This window comes from Carya illinoinensis, chromosome 3 (assembly GCF_018687715.1).
Source record: "Carya illinoinensis cultivar Pawnee chromosome 3, C.illinoinensisPawnee_v1, whole genome shotgun sequence".
Lineage (NCBI taxonomy): Eukaryota > Viridiplantae > Streptophyta > Magnoliopsida > Fagales > Juglandaceae > Carya > Carya illinoinensis.
In genome coordinates this window covers 6555182-6576248 of record NC_056754.1, presented here as the reverse complement: position 1 = coordinate 6576248, position 21067 = coordinate 6555182, and the positions used below count along the sequence as shown (strand labels likewise).

At 40.7% G+C, this 21067-nt stretch overlaps 1 long non-coding RNA gene across 1 annotated transcript; it reads right to left on the bottom strand.

The window, feature by feature from the left end:
• Nucleotides 1–8649: 8649 nt before the first annotated feature.
• On the bottom strand, nucleotides 8650–10106 carry LOC122305696. Its single transcript, XR_006241207.1, has 3 exons — nucleotides 9707–10106; nucleotides 9495–9622; nucleotides 8650–9038 (listed from the first exon to the last, which is right to left on the bottom strand). It is a non-coding gene; the product is annotated as an uncharacterized LOC122305696 (long non-coding RNA).
• Nucleotides 10107–21067: the final 10961 nt, after the last annotated feature.

Below are 21067 nucleotides of genomic sequence, written 5' to 3'. Positions count from 1 at the left end.
TTAGTACATCAACTAAAACATCTAGTTGTTAAGCCCACTACATCCATCTGCATCTAGATAAGAACACTCTTTTTTTTTATTTTTTATTTTTTATTTTTTATTAGGAGCTATTGTGCCACACGTGTTACAAACCATGATATCATGACTGTAGTGGAATTCCTTTTTTTTTTTTTTTTTTTTTTTTTTTTTTTTTTTTTTAATAAAAGACTCCAATGGAATTTATCACATCAAACATACAAAGACTAGGAACAGATAGTATTTGTGTACTAAAACTATTACTGATTAGCTCCAGCGTTACAACATAATTCCAGAATGTAAAATACCACGATCTTTTACTGATATCTAAGGTGCACCATCAAGAACATGTTAATCATACTCGAACCACTATTGGATATATATTTATTTATATAATAACCAAACTCCCAACATCATAATAATAACCAGATTTGGATTTACAATCCCACCCATACACTGTAATGCATAATTTGCATTGTTTTGATCTGCCATACTTTTTTCCTGCATCTACCCTGATTTTTTACCAGCATTTTTTAAAACAAACTTGTATTAAAGCCATAGCATGCTCTTCAAGCTTCATTAATTATATCAACTAAACTGCAATCAATTTTCCAGCCAAGTCCTTATGAATACAAACCCTTTGGCTAACCCAAAGGCATTCCAACTATATATAGTTACTTATATAATGACCAAACCCAATTAAAGTCCTACCTCATATCCAGCAACCAGTTATCAAGTAGCTAACATAACTCTATGATGCATTTCAACCATGACAAACTCAAGATCTAAAGCAAAGTTGGTAACTTACTTTGTTAGCTTTGATACCAACATTGCTGGAACCAATCTCGAGCCCTTCTAAATGCATGCTAGTGGTATCATAGAGTGTGTCATCAGTAACTGTGCACCAAGTGAAGAAGATATCTCATCCATTTGTGGAACCTGTATAGAATAAATATGTAATCAGTTCACACAGAAAAGGTTTTGATCAATAAAAGCTCCAGAAAAGTAAAATCACAATTGTCAAAGAAAATTAGACAAAATACCCAGGATATTTCACATGGCCAGTATTAGGAAAGTCATCACTTGATCCTGGACCAAAAACCAGGTTTAAGGATTATCACCCCATCATACCCTTCATTCATATGCATCATGTGTGAGGGCCATTTGTAAACACCTTCCCAAAAAGATATACAACCATCTATATAATTATAGGATCATAACAAAACCATCATGTTGTTGACTACTTCACCCCTAAAACTCCCCACACTACACATCAGAATTGATCTCTTCTGTCATGGCCACATGATTGTCCCAATGGACCAATACAACCCTTCCTCCATACACAATCAAATCCAATCCAACACTAATATAACACCAAATCAGGTTCCATTTATTTCTGACATCCAAAAGCATAACATAACACTAATCAGGGCCTCATTCTCCAATATGGCCTTTTGCTCCTGAGGGTAGCATAAAACCAAATCCAAGTTAATTCCAATAAAAAGTAAAACGTAATTTAGAAAGAGCATGTTATTGATTCCCACTTTAATATTTAAACACAATCTTAAATTGAAAGTTTGGCTGCCATTTAACAAAATGAAGGACTGATTAGGACTTAAATAGGTGCATATATGAAAGGAATCAGTCCTTCTACATACCCATTTGAAAGAAATTGACAGAAAATCACCTCTACTGCATCTTGAATAACATAAAATGGACATCTAAGTTATGAAGTCAGTGGGTATAATTATCAGCAACATAAAGTAAAGATTTTCTCTCAGCCCTGTGCAAGAAAAGCCAGATCATCTGGACATCGTTTGTCTGATTCTTCAATATTAAAAAAAAAAAAAAAGCCCTTAATTTATTTTCTTTTAAGATGTAACCAGTTTAAACAATCTAAAGCGGAGCAACCAATACAACCAATTTGTATGCTCAAAGCCGTAATGGAGGAATAAAGTCAAAGTTAATTTGTTATAATTTAATGGAGCTTGATGAACTTAAGTAAATGCCTTATCACTAAAAGGGATTGACATAAAACTGACGCCCAGATCAATCAGAAAGTAGCTCATGGGCTTCAAAATATTTTATCTTACTTCAAGCTAATTAAATGTCGAACCACCAAAAATATTTCACCAAGTTAATTACTCATGCATTACCCATTTACAAGGCTCTAATTAGAGTATAATCACAGTTTATAATTCAAAACATCCCAACAAAAAGAACCCCATACTTAACTCAAACTCATCAAGTGCAAGTCTGCAACATCAATCCTGTTTAATTACACATATTTTATACAAACTCATCATCACAAAATTACACAGATTTTACACAACTATATCATCACAGTATTACACAGATTTTACAAAATCATATCATCGCAACATTACACAGATTTTACAAAACCATATCATCACAATATTACACAGATTTTACACAACTATATCATCACAATATCACACAAATTTTACACAACCATATCATCACAAAATCAAAAACATTTTATACAAGATATCATCGCAAGATTACACAGATTTACATTTTAAACAAAGAGATAAGACGAAGGGAGAAGAGAGAGAGAGGCTTACCGTGTCGACCGCGGCCTGCGAGGGTGGTTACTGGATCAGCGTGAGGTCGTGCGGCGAGTCGGCAAGAGAGAGACGAGAGTCGGGGGGACTGGATCAGGGTCAAGGGAACTGGGTCAGGCCGTTAGGGTGAGATGGGGGGACTGTCGCAGGGTGAGATCGAGAGAGAGAGAGAGAGAGAGAGAGAGAGAGAGAGAGAGAGAGAGAGAGAGAGAGAGAGAGAGAGAGAGAGAGAGAGAGAGAGAGAGTGACTGGGTGAGGGCCTGATGCCGGGGGGTGGGGGAGAGAAAGAATAGAGGAAAGGGTAAGGGCAGGGGGCAGAGAATGGAGAAGAGAGTGATTGGGTGAGGGCCTAAGGCCGTGTGCCGGGGGGTGGGGGAGAGAAAGAACAGAGGGCAGGGGGCAGAGAAGATGTTAGGTGCGCAGCGTAGAACCAGGAGCCGATGTCTGAAGGTTAGGGTTACGAATTAGGGATGTTTAGGAGGAATTTATATGGTGGCATGAATTGTAATTATTTTGTCTTTAGAGTCCTTCATTTAATTGTTAAGTCAGGAGGTGGGTTGTAGGCTTATAAGCCACGTTTATTTATTAGTCCTGTACGTGGGACTTGGTCAAAGTGGGTTATGATTATTTGTTAGGAAGTTACAGGCTATGTGGGGCCACGTTGTTTATGGGTAGTTATTCCAGAATATTCAGTCTTCTATTTAAGTTCTTTTACAGTCATCATTGAAGTTTTATCGAGTGTTTATTCAAATATTGTGTGAGGGAGGTTACTGGCACCTCATATTGGCCAGATTTATTTTTCTTTTATTACAACATATAATTGGCACGTAACAATTGGTCTCAGAGTCGCGTTCCTGCGACATGGCTGAGGGAACCAGACAAGCCCACATGAATGAAATGCTGGCAGCTTTGAAAGGAGAGAACGAGATCCTGCGGGAAGAGCAACAAAGACAGAAGGGTATGTTAGAAGCAGTTCTACAACAGCTCAACAATTTGGCTTCAACTTATGAGCAAATGGTGATAAAGACAGGAAAATCAAATTTGGGAGAAGGTTCCTTCAATACAAAGGTCAGTGCTAATCCTTTATTTGAGAATAATGGAGGGATACAAGCTAGATCTCTTAGGCTTGAATTTCCTAGATTTGATGGAACTGATTCTGTTCAATGGGTTTTAAAAGCAAATCAATTCTTCTCTTACTATGACATCCTAGATAACCAAAAGATTCAAATAGCCTTCTTCCATATGGAAGGAAAGGCCTTATCTTGGTTTACATGGCTTAAGGAATCTAGTCCAATAAACACTTGGGATGAGTTTACTAGTGCTTTAGAAATCAGATTTGGACCCTCTGCTTATGAGGATCCCGTGGGGCAATTTACTAAACTAAAGCAATCTGGTACAGTAGAAGAATATCAAACCCAATTTGAGAAATTATCCAACAAAATTAAAGGATTAACAGAAGAGTTTAGGATAAGTACCTTTTTGAGTGGTTTGAGGGAAGATCTCAGGATAATGGTAACCATGTTTAAACCAAACACTTTACATGCTGCCTTTGGTTGAGCTAAGCTACAAGAGGAGGAAGTAATAAGGAGAAATTCACCCTACAAACCGAGAAACCATTTCCCTACCTACACCACCAACTAAACTCCTAAGCTAGCCCCCTCAGCACCTCTACTAAGACTACCACCACCACCACCCAAAAACAACAACAGCTACCAAAACACCAACCCCAGATTTCCCAACAACAACCGAAGGCCAACCATTCCCATCCAAAGAATATCCCCTAGTCAAATGCAAGAGAGAAGAGCAAAAGGTCTTTGTTATTATTGTGATGAGAGGTTCCAGCCAGGCCATAAGTGCAATAAACCCAAACTCTTTCTGTTAGAAGGGATGAAGATAGAGGAAATTGAGGATGAAGAGATAGATGAATCCATGGCTATCCTTAATTCAGAAGAACCCAAAGAGGGAGAGGAAGAAAAATGGGAACTTTTGTGACGCCCCCAAATCCCCATGCCCGAACATGGGAAAATCGAGACGTCCGGACGGTGACAACCCGAGTCACCATCCTATCGACGGGTGCCAAGTGTGTGCAAGGCAACATATGTGTACAAAGAAACACACAGCGGATAACAAAAGTCATAACTAAGTACCAGAATTTTTCTTAACGTAATACAAGCTGTTTAAAACGTACATAGATAAAATATTACAAAAACACAAATACAGTTTTAAACAAATATAAATCATAGCATCAGCAACCCGGCGGAGCCGCATCCTCGGGCTCAGCCTCCTCCTCTTCGTCCTCCAACTCTGCACCAAAAGTTATGGAACCAAAAATGGTACCGCAGGTAAGTAAAACCCAAACACTACCAGATAAAAACACATATAGAATTCAAACAATATGCATGAAACATGCCCAATGCACAAAGCCCATAAAACATAATTTTCCACACACGCCAAAAACCCATTTGGCCCAAAAACACATCCTTTCTGAAAAACACGCCAAAAGTCACATTTGGCCTTTATCCGACTCAAACCATTATCCGTATTAACCGTATGCACCATGACCTCCCCTAGGGGTCATCCGCACACCCTGGCTCCAGTGCCACACCGCAGAGTACCACCACGCATGTGACACCTAACGAGCGATGCCCAGTTCCGTGCCCCACACGTTCGTAGCCAAGCATCCTCTAGCCCTCACCAGCGAAGGGCCACGGAGTCGGTGCGTAGAGCGATGCCCGGTTCCGCGCCCGGCGCTTTCGTAGCCAAGCAACCCCTAGCCCCCGCTACCGTCGTCTAGCGACAACTCAGGGGACGTCACTCAGTTTATTCCGCTCCTGAGTGACCAGAGGAGCTCCACCGGGATAATACCTCATCCCGGCTTGGGGTCGTGATACACAGGCACCCGTAAGACCACTTACGCCAATACACAGACTTTTCACACATAAACAAAAACACACGTGCATGCACCATGAAATGCCATATCAATGCATAATAAAATAATCCAACACCATAAAATAATAAAACAAGCAACTCCGTCCTCCACCCATCCGACCCCCGAACTCCTCGGACTCAGTCCGGAATCAACCAACCAACAGATAAAATAATTGAAAGAGAAATATATATTTAAATCTGAAAATAGGGTTTGAAAAATACTTACAGCGCTATATGACAATTTTAGAAAACACGAGGCGTTGCAAACGGCGGCGAAAAAGCAACGTCACAGTGAAAATTCACTGTGGCCTTGGGTTGTGAAAAATCCACTTTTGAACGGGGACAAACTAGGGCTTGGGATTGATAGGGAATGGTCTAGGGATGGTTGTGAAGCTATTGGAAGTGGTGGTTGGCTGTGGGTGGCGGCGGAATCGCCGGAAAGAGGCCGGATTTCCCAAAAAGGAAAGCTAGCTCGTGGGAACTGTTTCGGTGGTCGTTGGAGGCCAGAAATAGGTGGGTTAGGATGGCAAGGGACCGGTGATGAAGTGGTGAAGAAATGGTGGCCGGAGGTGGAGCGACGGCGGCGGATCGGAGCCAAAGCCGTGCGGGCTTTGAGGAGGATTTTCGGCCAAACGGCCGGCCGGTTGGGGGTGAGATTCGGTGGGGAGGTGCGCCGGAGGGAGACGAAGAGGATGGTGCCGGCGGTGAGTTGCACGGTGGCCAGACGGCGGTACACCGGGGGTAAGAAGCTTCCGACGTGAGGGAGAGAGAAGAGAGAGAGAGACCGGGGGGGCTCGAGCGAGAAAGGAGATAGGGGAAAAAGAAAGAAAGAAAAAAAGAAAAAGAAAGGAAAAAGAAAGAAGGAAAAAGAGAAAAAGGAAAAGAAAAGGAAAAAGGGAAAGAGATGTAGGGAAAAGACGAGGTCTAATCCTCAGTCCGGGAAAAACAACACTAAACCGCCGCGAAGATATTAAAAACCACAATACAACTAAAAGAAATAAAACACAACATCAATTAAATTAAAAACAATTTTAAGACGCAATTAAATTAAAATAAATAACTAAAATATTAATTAAAATAAAAACAACTATTTCAGCGAAAATACACTCAAAAGCGGGTCATCACAACTTTTAGGGATTTCATTGCATGCCTTAGCAGGGGCTTATGCTCCTAAGACCATGAGAATAGCGGGAGTCATCAATAAAATTAGTGTGATTACTCTCATTGACACAGGGAGTACTCATAGTTTTATTGATCCAAATGTAGCAAGGAAGGCTAAACTGATTGTTGAGGATACCAAACAATCAGTCAAGTTGGCTGATGGATCAACCCATCCTTGCTTTGGTTTTTGTAAGGTTGCCCCACTCCAACTACAAAGTCTAGAAGTTACTCATAGTTTATACTTACTAGCTTTGGGAGGTTGTGATGCTGTTTTAGGGATGGATTGGCTCAAAACATTGGGAACTGTAGTGTGGAACTTTAATGACCTAATTATGAGTTTTACACTAGGGAATGACACTGCCATCCTAAGAGGAATACAACTACCCAGTAGAGTAGTTGAGGAGGCTGAGTATGTGGAAACTCTAAAAGGGAATTCTGCTAAGGGAGTTTGGGTTCAGTTTTTGGAAGGAAAAAATTCAGAGGCTAATGGGTCCATACCAGTGGCTGTGCAAGGGATTCTTGATCAATTTCAAACTGTTTTCGAGGAACCCAGTGGCTTACCCCCACCAAGGAGTCATGACCATAAGATAACCCTTTTACCAGGTTCTAAACCTACTTGTGTAAGACCCTATAGATATCCCTACTACCAAAAGGAAGAAATTGAAAAGTTGGTAGTTCAGATGTTAAGAGAAGGAATTATCAGGGGCAGCCAAAGCCCATACTCGTCACCAGTTTTATTGGTAAGGAAAGCTGATGGAGGTTGGAGAATGTGTGTGGATTATTGTGCTCTTAACAAGGACACTATTAAAGATAAATACCCCATACCCAACATTGATGAACTTTTAGATGAATTACATGGGGCTCAAGTTTTTTCTAAGCTGGATCTGCGCTCTGGTTATCACCAGATTCGAATGAACCCTGAAGATATTCCAAAAACAGCTTTCAGGACACATGAGGGTCACTATGAGTTCTTGGTTATGCCCTTTGGATTGACTAATGCGCCTTCTACTTTTCAGGGGTTAATGAATCAAGTGTTTAGACCATTTTTAAGAAAATTTGTCTTGGTATTTTTTGATGACATTCTGGTTTACAGTAAAAGTCTGCAGGATCATTTGGCACATTTAAAAACTGTTTTAGAAGTTATGAAAACTCATCAGTTTTTTGCTAAGGCCTCAAAGTGTGTCTTCGGAAGCAAAGAAGTGGAGTACCTTGGGCACATCATTTCTAGTGAAGGTGTGAAGGCCGATCCTCAGAAAATTGCAGCCATGCAGGAGTGGAAGGAACCTAAGAATCTCAAGGCATTAAGAGGATTTTTAGGACTCATAGGGTATTACAGAAAGTTTGTGCAAAATTATGGAAAGATTGCTGCCCCTTTGATAGCCCTACTAAAAAAGGATGCTTTTTGCTGGAATGAAAAGGCTCAGCAAGCCTTTTTGAAGTTGAAGGAAGCTATGATGAATACCCCAGTATTAAGGCTACCTAACTTTACTAAATGTTTTGTTATTGAGTGTGATGCCTCAGGTGAAGGATTGGGAGCAGTTCTCATGCAAAAAGGACAGCCAATTGCATTTCTCAGTCAAACTTTGAAGGGTAGGAGTCTCTCTCTATCAACATACGAGAAAGAACTACTTGCTCTAGTGATGGCCATAAGGAAGTGGAGACACTATTTGCTGGGACAAACTTTCAAGGTACACACTGATCAACGTGCCTTGAAATATCTTTTGGAACAAAGGGTGGTAACCCCTGCTCAACAGAAATGGGGTTCCAAACTACTTGGCTATGATTTTGTGATCGAATACAAGAGTGGTAAGACTAATACAGTAGCTGATGCCTTATCCAGATTACCCAACTCAGAACACCCAAACAGAAATACTGATCCGCAGTCCCAAACCCACCATATAGAACCTTTCCCACCAAATTCCATCCAACCAAACAGCACCCTAATTACCATAAATCCAGAAATTCAGGCAGTCAGTATGATCAAAGCAACATGGATAGATGAGTTAAAAAAGTCTTACCACCAAGATCCAATGTTGCAGAGGTTAATTAACCTCTACCATCAAGGGACCTTGGATTCAGCAGTATACCAAGTTCGCAATGAGCTACTCTTTTACAAGGGTAGGCTTCACTTGGGAACCCTCGTGCCATTCCAGCAGCAGATCCTGCAGTATTTTCACAGCAATCCATTAGGGGGTCACACGGGAGTTCATAAAACAAATTCAAAGATTAAAAGGGAATTTTTTTGGCCTGGTCAGCGCAGTGATGTAAGAACTTTCATTCGAGAGTGCGATGTATGCCAGAGGAACAAGGTTGAAACCCTCCACCCAGCGGGGTTGCTTCAACCTCTTCCTATACCACAGAAAAATTGGGAAGACATTAGTATGGACTTCATTGAAGGATTACCTCCAGCTAAGGGACATACTGTTATAATGGTAGTTGTGGATAGGTTGAGCAAATACGCTCACTTTAGTCCACTAACTCACTCTTATACAGCACTGTCAGTAGCCAAGGTTTTCATGGAAAATATTTTCAAGCTACATGGTATGCCCCAGACTATAGTCAGTGACAGGGACCCAATATTCACAAGTCAGTTCTGGAAAGAATTGTTTCGCATATGTGGAACAGAACTATTAATGAGCTCTGCCTATCATCCCCAGACAGACGGACAAACAGAGGTAACCAACAAAAGTTTAGAATGTTATTTACGATGTTTTTCCAGTGACAGGCCAAAGGATTGGGCACGATGGCTACCTCTAGCAGAATATGTTTATAACACAACAAGGCATAGTTCTATTCAGATCTCACCATATGAGGCTGTTTACGGACAACCTCCACCCCAATTGTTGCCTTATGAGCCAGGAACAACCAGAGTGCACGCAGTTGAGGAGGAACTGCGAAACAGGGACTTCATCGCCAAACTGATACGAGAAAATCTGCAGGAAGCACAACACAAAATGAAATACTATGCTGATAAGAATAGAACCGACAGAGAATTCGAGGAAGGAGAGTGGGTCTACCTGAGATTGAAGCCCTATCGTCAATTGTCCGTAGCCATGCGAAGAAACTTGAAGCTCTCACCTCGCTACTACGGGCCTTTTCAAATCCTTCGAAAAATTGGAAAAGTTGCATATACACTAGATCTTCCCAAAGAATCTCGAATCTTTCCTACCTTCCATGTTTCATGTCTCAAGAAACATCTTGGAGATAAAGTCCAGCCTATACCAACACTTCCTCAAGTCACTACTGAAGGAACTCTCATTCCTGAACCAGAACAGGTCCTACAGCGAAGAATCAAAAGAAAGGGGCATAGGGCTGGAGCTGAACTACTCATTCAATGGAAAGGAGCAAATATAGAAGATGCTACCTGGGAAGATATTGATGATCTACGAAGGCAATACCCAGATCTTGTGGGCAAGATCTTTTGAAGGGGGAACAAGTGTTAGGTGCGTAGCGTAGAACCAGGAGCTGATGTCTGAAGGGTAGGGTTACGAATTAGGGATGTTTAGGAGGAATTTATATGGTGGCATGAGTTGTAATTATTTTGTCTTTGGAGTCCTTCATTTAATTGTTAAGTCAGGAGGTGGGTTGTAGGCTTATAAGCCACGTTTATTTATTAGTCCTGTACGTGGGACTTGGTCAAAGTGGGTTATGATTATTTGTTAGGAAGTTACAGGCTATGTGGGGCCACGTTGTTTATGGGTAGTTATTCCAGAATATTCAGTCTTCTATTTAAGTTCTTTTACAGTCATCAATGAAGTTTTATCGAGTGTTTATTCAAATATTGTGTGAGGGAGGTTACTGGCACCTCATATTGGCCAGATTTATTTTTCTTTTATTACAACATATAATTGGCACGTAACAGAAGAGAGAAGAGAAGGAAATAAGGGGAAGGCTGCGTTCGTGGGGTGGGAGGAAGAGAGGAGAAGTAATAAGGGAAATTAGGGTTTTATCGAACGGTGGAGATTAAAGTGTTCATTTGTGGCGACAAAACATCGCCGCAAAAAGTTAATTTTACTCACAAAATTGCATCGTCAAACGAATTTCAGTGAAATATATTCCAACTTATTTGTGGCGATATTGTGTAGCCGCAAAAGGTAGTTTTACCCACTATTTCAAAATCGTGGAACGTGAAGTAGTGATAAAAACAAATATTTTTTTCCACAAACAAGATTTGTAACAATAAGAAGTATTTTTCATAAACTTATATAGTGGAAAAAAAACTCGTGGTAAAAGGGCATTTTTGTTGTAGTGTAGCGAATAACACATACTCAACCTGAATAATTTAACACGACTTGTTTGACACTTCGATCATTGGTGTCTAAGTTGCTTTGATCATATATATGTGTAGTACTACTAGCTACTACCATGTTTTGCACACCATATATATGTAATTATTCAGACCTTATTCTATAGTTTTCTGTTTAATTGATTCGATATTTTATAGCTGATCTATTCCTTTTTTTCATGGTATCGATCTGAGCTTTAAGTTCTAAATCAACCATTTATATTTTTCTTAATTTGGACATTATATAAGACTGATGTTGTACGTATGTCCCTTTTGCGAAATCCTCGCATTATAATTTATACATTCAGAGTTGCGTTACCCATCTTCCTAATCAATCGGAGCTTACACGTCTTGCCATACGTACGGCGCCGGTTGATCGGCGGGTCTGTAGTACTACTTTTCCATTCATGCACCTCCACTACTGTCGACGTTTCTTCGTCGTATTAGTTATAGTTATAAATGCACAACAAATGTGATGTCGACAAATCCAACGCTAGCTATCTATCAAGATCAGCCCCATCCAAGGCTCCACGCGCCGCCAGGTATCGATCGATGCCAGTGGAACTTTGTTATCACTCTAATCTCATGCATAATTGTGACGACTGCACGCGTACGTGCTTTCTAATTGTAGAAAGGCTGAAGTACCGATCAATTTAGCAGTCAACTACGATGGACGGAAATTAGAAAAACGAAAACTTGCGTTGCCTAACTCGTAAGGTGTGGGTCATGGTCAACTTCACCACTCTCTCAACCTCAAAAACTAGTTTCTTAATCTCAAAAACTAGTTTTAAAAGTAGGGATTTTTTCTTCATATTTATAAAGTGACCATCATCAACTCCTTCTACAATCCTAACAATCTCTCCATCACAAATTGGGCCTTGAGTCAAAGTAATGATAACCCATTTTTCATGCAGATTGTTGAACTTGAAATTATTAGTAAATCTGGATTTTGATATCAGTGTTCGGTGGTCTTGGATCTCAGTTCTCAACCTCAAAAATTAGTTTAAGAGGTAAAACTTTATCTATACTTATAAAGTAACCACTAGTCTCTTCCGATGTAGGACAACCGCAGGCCAACAGTAAGTTGTGTCATTACCTCCGAAGCTTCGTAATTGACAAGAAAAAATTGGTAAAGTATTACTCCGACAGAATGATGGACCTATGATTCGGCTGAAGCACTCGAAATTCTCACTGACTAATTAAAGATCCTAATCATATTGATTGGTTTCTTTTGGCATGTTTTTTTTTACTAGTGTGTCGTATTCAAATGATGCCATTTCGTATAGCTCCTTGCATCCAAGTAGTCATGTGTTATGCATGCATGCATGCATGATCGATATATAGCATAAATTACTAAATGACGATCATCCTGAAAATTAGTTCAGACAAATTTTGTGTTTTGAGCTTTACTTAATGTAGTTGATCATTCTCATCTACTGTGAGTATATATACATGTAATATATGGCTTTAGTGAGATAAGATTACGATGAGAAATAGATCTTAAGCTAATATGCTCTGTACAGATAACTTTATGTGATAAGAGGCTGATCGATCCATACATGCTGCATGCCATGCTAGCTGGAGTACTATTTGAGTAGTCATTAATGCAGATATCGAACCTCTTTTGTCTAGTTTTATTTAGATGTGTTGTAAAAGAAGATATATACATGCATGGAATTGCATATTTTGCTCGTCACAATTTACCCAAATCAATGGGTCCTTCTCCATATTATAATTTCTAAAGGGGGCTGACATGACGCGACGCTCGCAGCCGAAAACATATGTATGACCTTATGTGAACAGGCCGGTCTGGCTTAATTCTGATTGGTGACAAAGTTTTGATTTTGGAAGGAAAAATGGAAAATAGTTTCCTCGAGAAATTCAATATATATGACATGAATGAGCTAGCTCCGTTTCATGCACCTCGGAAATCTTAACTGATTAATTAGAAGTTTCGAAACTGCAGACATATATGCATGCATCTTAAAGAGGATTATAATATGCATGCATGTATCTTAAAGAGGATAATATCCAGAAACTAACTGATCACCTGTCAATCCAGATATATTCCATTAATACTTGTAGGTTACAGTTTCCTTTTGAACTGTCATGATCTGTGGCATCCCTCGTGTCGTAATATGTGGCTGGCTAGGCGTCTTCTTATTGTAGAGGCTCAGAGCACAACGTTCCAGCATGGCCATGAAATCCTATCCGTTCCCATTGATTCAAAGCTAGCTAGGATAAAGAGTTCGAGATTTTGAGAACCACAAATTAAGCATGATCATTTCTTAATATTAAGAAACTAGTATTCAGATCTTTATATGTTTCAAGTAATAATTAGACAAAAATTATCATCATGCATGATTTAAGACACTAAGCCTGCCCCCACCCAGCCACAAAATACTTGTTTGCTTTATTTAAAGTTTGCTTCATTTGAATGATGATAATTAAAAGTTTTTATCAGAATTTTATGAAATAAATAATTAAATACAAAAAATAGGTTTCGCATTGTATATGCAGGTGATCATTAAAATTCCTTTACGTAGCCGAACTTACATAAATCTAATTAAGCGAATTAAAGAGTATTACCATGGTAAATGCTTTTTAGTTTCTCGATCGACTTTCTCTTGTAGATCGAAGGTAAATCGATCGATCATTACTTTTATTTCTTCAGGTGTATATGTATATAGCTAGCATCTTGTTCTTTTAATCTTTAACCCTATATATATATATATTTGCACTGACAGCTAGCGATGATGAAGAAGCTGAGATCAAATGCTGAGATAATTCAAAAATGGAGATTGGGGATTATTGAACAACGAATAAGGAGATCGAAATCGAATGCTGAGATAAGTGGAGAAAGTACTATTACTGAGCATAACAATGGACGAAGATTACGATGTCGCTTTGCATCTCGCCATCCACAATGCTGAGGGCCTCGATAATTACCCGAATAGCTATCCTTCTATTCACGGACTAGGATTTATCGTGCTGTATATTGGGTTTGAAAAAGCAGTGGTTCTACACAACACTACACCTAGAGGGGGGGTGAATAGGTGTAATCTAATTTTTATGGCCTTTTGAAAATTAATCAAACAAGCAGATAATAAATGAAACAAATAACACAAATAATCAACACATGATTTTGTTCACGGAGTGGAAACTCATTTGAAGAACCTCTTCAAAATCTAAAACCACTCCGGGTGTAAGACACCACCTCAAATCCACTATAGAAACTTTAGTTTGTTACAACCAATTTAGAACACTCACAAAACCTTTGTAGTAGCTAAACTTGGCTTGCAACACCACGAGTGACCCACTCGATCTCTACACGCATGTAGTGTCGGAACTCCGACCTTCCTATAGCTTCCCACGAGAACCTCTCGATCTCTGCATCAACGGCAGCTCCGGACTCTTCCGGCCAACAAAAATGTCCACTTCAATGGACTCAAGTAAAAGCTGATTTTTGTGTATGTTGTGGTGGAGAAATGTTTTTCCAAGAAAGAATCAATCAAATGGGGGAGAGATTGCTCTAAGATGTTCTTGGAGGCCCTTAGGGTTTTTGCTCTGATTCTCCACCCATAGAACAGAAGCTAACATGTTCTATTTATAGTTCCCATCAAATGAGGCGTTCAAAACCCTACATTGTAAGTGATCTGGAACATTGGCTCGAGCGAAGGGTCGAGCGAAGGTCGAGCGCCGAAATCTGCCTGAGTTCGCTCGAGCGCCATGTCGAGCGAGTATCGAGCGGTAGACTCTGCCTGAGTTCGCTCGAGCTCAGTGTCAAGCGAGGGTCGAGCGACACACTCTGCCTGGGTTCGCTTGAGCTCAGTGTCGAGCGAGGGGTCGAGCGGTTGAATCTGCCTGAGTTCGCTCGAGCCGTATGTCGAGCGAGGGTCGAGCGGTTGAATCTGCCTGAGTTCGCTCGAGCGCTCTGTCGAGCGAGGGTCGAGCGAAGTCGCTTCTTTTGACCAATAATGAGCACACTTCCAGCCCACTTCAAGCCTTCCGCAACAACACTTGTTACAACACTATTTTACACAGGTTTTCACAAGAATATGCCAACACGCTCATTTTTTCCCTCAACAATCTCCCCCTTTGGCATTTTCTGTGACAAAACCTCTAACCTATACATATGACCTAATCCTAGCACACCCAATTAGATCCATATTCTTGAACATGTTGAAAAATTTCTGCACACGCTTAGCAAACGGTTAAACATACCCATTCACATATGCACAAAAACGTATTTGCAATTCTCAAATCATACTTCTCAAATCAAATCATAATTAGAAAAGAAATACTTCATTAAGCAACAAATCAGGAGTTCAAGAAACATTTGTCAGACAATCAGCAGCTAACAAGAAATATAAATCAACAGAAATAACCAAAAGCTGCTGTTCCCCCAAAACAAAAAAAAATGTGTTAGTACAAGTAACACTCCCCCTGAGTTAATACTGTACTACTCCCCCCCTCAACAATATCTCCCCCTCAACAATCAATCTCCCCCTTTTTGTCACAAGAAGCCAAGGGTCTCAATCATCACCATCGGCATCCTCATCATCCTCATTGAGCTGCCTCTCGATGTCATTGAAGCGTTGAGTCACAAGTTGTTGCAGGTTGTCAACTTTCACCTCAAGACTGTCGAACCGGGCGTCAAGACGAGCTAGATACTCAAGTACCTGCTGAAGACTGGGCTCCGACGAACCGGGGGCTGAGGAAGATGGCTGAGAGCTGGATGGGGCCGAGGTAGACGGCTGAGAACTAGATGGTCGAGAGCTCGAAGGCTGAGAGGAGGGAGCGGGGAGGGTGCTCAACACAGATAGGCTGTGGAGTTGTGTGAGCACGACTCAACTGGACCGTCCTACGACCAATAGGAGCCTTAAGTGCAATTCTAGGCTCCTGAGGATGGAAAGCAACAGATTGGGAGAGAGCTATTCGGGTGATTAAACACGGTAAGGGCAAACCAGTCCGTGTTTTGGAGGACCGATACGCCTCAACAATAACCCGACACAAAAGACTTCCTAGATCAATGGAGACACCATTGATCAAGGCATACAGCAGACGGGCACGGTCAAGACCCACATCACTATTATGACCAGTAGGATCTAAGTTCGTAAGAACAATCCTACTAAGAATGAGGTGATCGGGGGTAAAACGAGCAGTTGAAATAGGGGTTGTCCCTTCCCAACTACTAGGTCGGCCACAAAGACAAGTAGCAATGACTTGTGGACTTGGAGGAGATGTCTGTGAGTAGGGAAACTCAGGATAGAGCTCACGAGGGGCATTTAGCAGAGTCGCTATCATGCCCGGAGTGACTCGGAAAACAACATTCCTGAGACTGACTTCAAATGAGTCATTAACAGATATGTCATGAATATTGGAGTAAAACTCCCTAACCAACTCCACAGAAGGAGTAGGATGACCAGTGGTCAAAGCCTGCCACTGACGAGACTCGAAAATACGGGGAATGATAGTCTCGGTAAGCTCACCTAAGGTCACTTCACGCTCGACTATGGGAGTACGATGCGAGAAGTTCTGAGAGTATAACTCTTGGGCTCGGGCACTATGGAATTGGGCTTGAGCGGGTGCAGGGGGGTTTTGGCGAGGACGAACACGTTGAGAGATGGTTTCAGCTGTAGACAGAGTTAACGACGTTAGACAAGGCTAAGGCAATGCAAAGATGTGATGAATGCATGCATGCTGACGCAACAATGCCAACTAACAATGCAAGACTCGGTGCATGCCCGATGTCACTCCTCATTTTTCAAAACAATAACAAATGCCTAGGTCAAAGTGTCCCATATGCATGCTAATGCCTACTCATGTGAAAGACCAACATGCATGCTAATGCCAACCACATTCATGACACATATGCAATGACAACCCACATGTAAGCCAATGCCAACCCATGTGCATGACTCTTATGCAATGACAATGCCAAGCCATTTACAAGCCAATTCCAACCCATTGGCAAGCGAAAGCCAAACCTCATGCATGACCCATGTGCAAACCAATGCCAATTCTAAACCAAAACACCTTCAAAACATAATGCAATCCTAGTTAAACGATGTCTCAAACCTAGGATAGACATGAAATAGATATGGGAACAATACTAAGCCAATGCATGATGAAAAAGAGAAAAGACACTTCATTGAGGCATTTTACCGAACACTTGGAGTGCATCCAAGTGTGAAACTCGGGTAAAGACCCATGGGAGTTTCAAAAGCCTCCTAATTACAACCAAAAACCCAACAATGGCTGCACAATAGCCTCAACAAACCAAAATAAATGGAAAACAATCGAAGAAAACTCTCAAACACCCAATCCGAAACCCATATGCATAACATTCGGAAAAACACCCAAAAGAAATACACCAAATCATAAAGAAACTAAAGAGAAAGGGATTTACCTTGGTTTGGAGATGATTTCGGAAGGAAAGAACTCGATTAACCGAGGAAATTTGAGAAAAGAAGGTGGAAAATCGCACGGAGGGGAGAAAACGCACGAAACAAAGCAGTCTGCTCGAGCGGCTCGAGCAGCGCTCGAGTTTTATAACAGTCGTTCGCTCGAGCGAACTTAAAACCCTCGAGCGGCTGTCGAGCGGGTTTCGCTCTAGCGGGGTCGAGCGAGACCTCCAGAAAAACACATTTTGCCCAGTTTTGAAGTATACAACACTCACATGACTTGGAAAAATACTGGGAATGTCAATTTTCACACCAAGAGTACATATCAAATGTAGAGAAGCATCATATTCCCATAAAATACGCAGTTTAAAACCAAGTATCACAAGTAATATAGACGTGCGTGTTTAAAGCGGTTCTTGCTCAATCAAGAAATTTCAACCGTAAGGCGTGAGTGGGGTTGGGCTGAACATGAAACCATAGGTGCTTGGGAAGCTCATTCAAGACACAGAAAGTCAAACCTAATGCTGCTAGGACCTGAATCTTTCTGTTTAAATACTGGTCTCAGTATGTTCAAGAAAACAGAAAACTTATTCTGTTTTTCACCCTCTTTTTTTTTTTTTTTATTTCAACTTCACTTTTTCTTTTCCTTTTGAGATACATATTTTTGCACAAATGAACCATGATGAGGTCATCTAGCCCGTGGTCAATTCTGTAAGAAGATAGAGCTTCCTACCACTTTTGATTGCCTCCCCAATAAACTCACAAGTGGTGAAATGTCAATTGACCGAGTTTGGAGTGAAGTGTGTGATGCCAGTCACAGATTACACGAGATACTCATGTTTCAAATCTTTGTAAAATATAGAAATATGATACAAATCTCAAAAGACACATGCACTTAGATTTTAGAATTAACAAACCCACTATCATATAGCCCAATCATGAAGTGCATGTAGGGGCAGCAAACAACGACAAATAAACTAGACAACAACAAACAAGAAAAATAAACAACAACAAAATAAAACAAAAATGCATGTAATGTATGTAATGCATGCCTGTCAGTCTACAGCACCAAAACCATGTGTGGCTCGCGTCTTTCCCTTTTGGATGATCCACCTTGGTATCCATTTCTTTGAGAAAGGCTTTTCAATTTTCTTGGTGTGCCTCTTAAGCTCAAAACAGTTTGGTCGGATGTGACCAATCTTACCACAATGATGACACACGGGGCTTGCTTTGTGAGCTCTTTGTCTCAAGAAGGTTGAGACATTCTTAGAGTCATTCATGTAATTCTTACCCCTTCCAGAAGGATAAGCAGTTCTACTATTAACAAATGCAGGAGCATGCACAAAATGACTCATTAATTTAAAACAGTTTGGTCTAATATGGCCTAGCTTCCCACAATGATGACATATGGGGCTCATGTTGCGAGCTCCATGTCTTTTGGGAGGAGGAACAGACTTTTGCACTTGCACAGGCTTCTTGCCCTTTTCAAATGGATGAGCCTTCTTTTTCTCAGTCATTTCTGGAACAAACACTGTGGTTCTCACATTTTTACCGAAGGCTTTTAAGCTTGAGGGAGCATCAGGATTCTCTTCAAAATAGCCTAAACCACTTTTATCACTAGATGACTTTCCTAAACCTAGGATTTTGTCAAGCTGGTTTGTCCCAATGGAGAATTTCTGCAACTTAGTATTTAACAAAGTTAGCTCATTTTCATGAGTTGTCACTTTATCTTCCAAAGTCACATTTCTCTTTTGCAACTCATCTGTTAGACCAATGGCTTCTCTCAGTTTGCCCTGAAGCCCTTCATTTTCTCTTTTGCATAAATCTATTTCCTCAGTATGTGCTTTATTGAGTTTCCTCAATTTCACACATTCCTTATACAGCTTCTCATAGATTTCCTGCAAGTCATCTTCATCCCCGGATTCATTTTCAGAGACACTCTCAATTTCAACCACAGATTCACTTCTATGACTTTTTCCTCCAACAGAGGAAGTGAAAGCCATGTAGTTGAAATTTTTCTTCCTGGGAGAACTCTCTTTTGAGTCACTTGACTCAGACTCACTGTCAGTCAAGGAAGCAACATTAGCTTTCTCTTTGGCCCTTTTGTAATTCGCACACTCAAATCGAATGTGACCAAAACCATGACATTCATGGCACTGAATATTGTCATTGACAACTCTAGTTTCTCGCTTATGCCTCCCTTCTCGGTTTTCTGAACTAGAATCTTCATTGAAACCCTTGAACCTTCTTTTCTCCTGTCTTGGGTTTTTCTGGGCAAACAACTTCCTGAATTTTTTAGCATAAAATGCTATCTCCTTGTCACTCATGGCCAGTTCATCAGAAGATTCATCAGACTCTTCTCTAATAGCATTGAGGGCTATGGACTTGTTTTTCTTATCCATAGGAAGAGTATATTCATAGGTTTGTAAGGAACCCACCAACTCTTCAATTTTCATGTTGTCCAAGTCTTTGCTTTCTTCTATTGCAGTGACTTTGGGACGAAACCTCTCAGGAAGAGATCTAAGGACTTTTCTCACAATTCTGTCCTCAGGAATTCTATCCCCTAAATTGAAACGAGAGTTGACAATATCATTGAGTTTGCTATAGAAGCCATTAAACGTTTCATCATCCTTCATCCTAAGTTCTTCAAAGTTGGTGGTCAGCATTTGAAGTTTAGAGTTCTTTACAGCCTTGGTACCCTCATGGGTAACCTCAAGAATGTCCCATGCCTCTTTGCAATTTTCACACATGGAGATTCTCTTGAACTCCTCCTGGGACACGGCCATGAACATTGCATTCAAGCTTTTGCTATTCCAACCACACTCATTGACTTCATCCCTAGAGTAATTTTCCACACTCTTGGGGGTTTGGACTCCTTCAATGACTACAACCGGTTCTTTCCATCCCTTTGTTATGGAAGCCCACACTCGTTCATCCACAGACTTAAGGAAAGCTCTCATTCGAACTTTCCAATATGCATAGTTGCTTCCATAAAAAAAAGGTGGAGATGTGAGTGATTGAGACCTATCCATTTAAACTACTACAGCAGGATCACACTCAGGAACTAAATCCTAGCGGAGTGAACCCGCTCTGATACCAATTGAAAAAGCAGTGGTTCTACACAACACTACACCTAGAGGGGGGTGAATAGGTGTAATCTAATTTTTATGGCCTTTTGAAAATTAATCAAACAAGCAGATAATAAATGAAACAAATAACACAAATAATCAACACATGATTTTGTTCACGGAGTGGAAACTCATTTGAAGAACCTCTTCAAAATCTAAAACCACTCCGGGTGTAAGACACCACCTCAAATCCACTATAGAAACTTTAGTTTGTTACAACCAATTTAGAACACTCACAAAACCTTTGTAGTAGCTAAACTTGGCTTGCAACACCACGAGTGACCCACTCGATCTCTACACGCATGTAGTGTCGGAACTCCGACCTTCCTATAGCTTCCCACGAGAACCTCTCGATCTCTGCATCAACGGCAGCTCCGGACTCTTCCGGTCAACAAAAATGTCCACTTCAATGGACTCAAGTAAAAGCTGATTTTTGTGTATGTTGTGGTGGAGAAATGTTTTTCCAAGAAAGAATCAATCAAATGGGGGAGAGATTGCTCTAAGATGTTCTTGGAGGCCCTTAGGGTTTTTGCTCTGATTCTCCACCCATAGAACAGA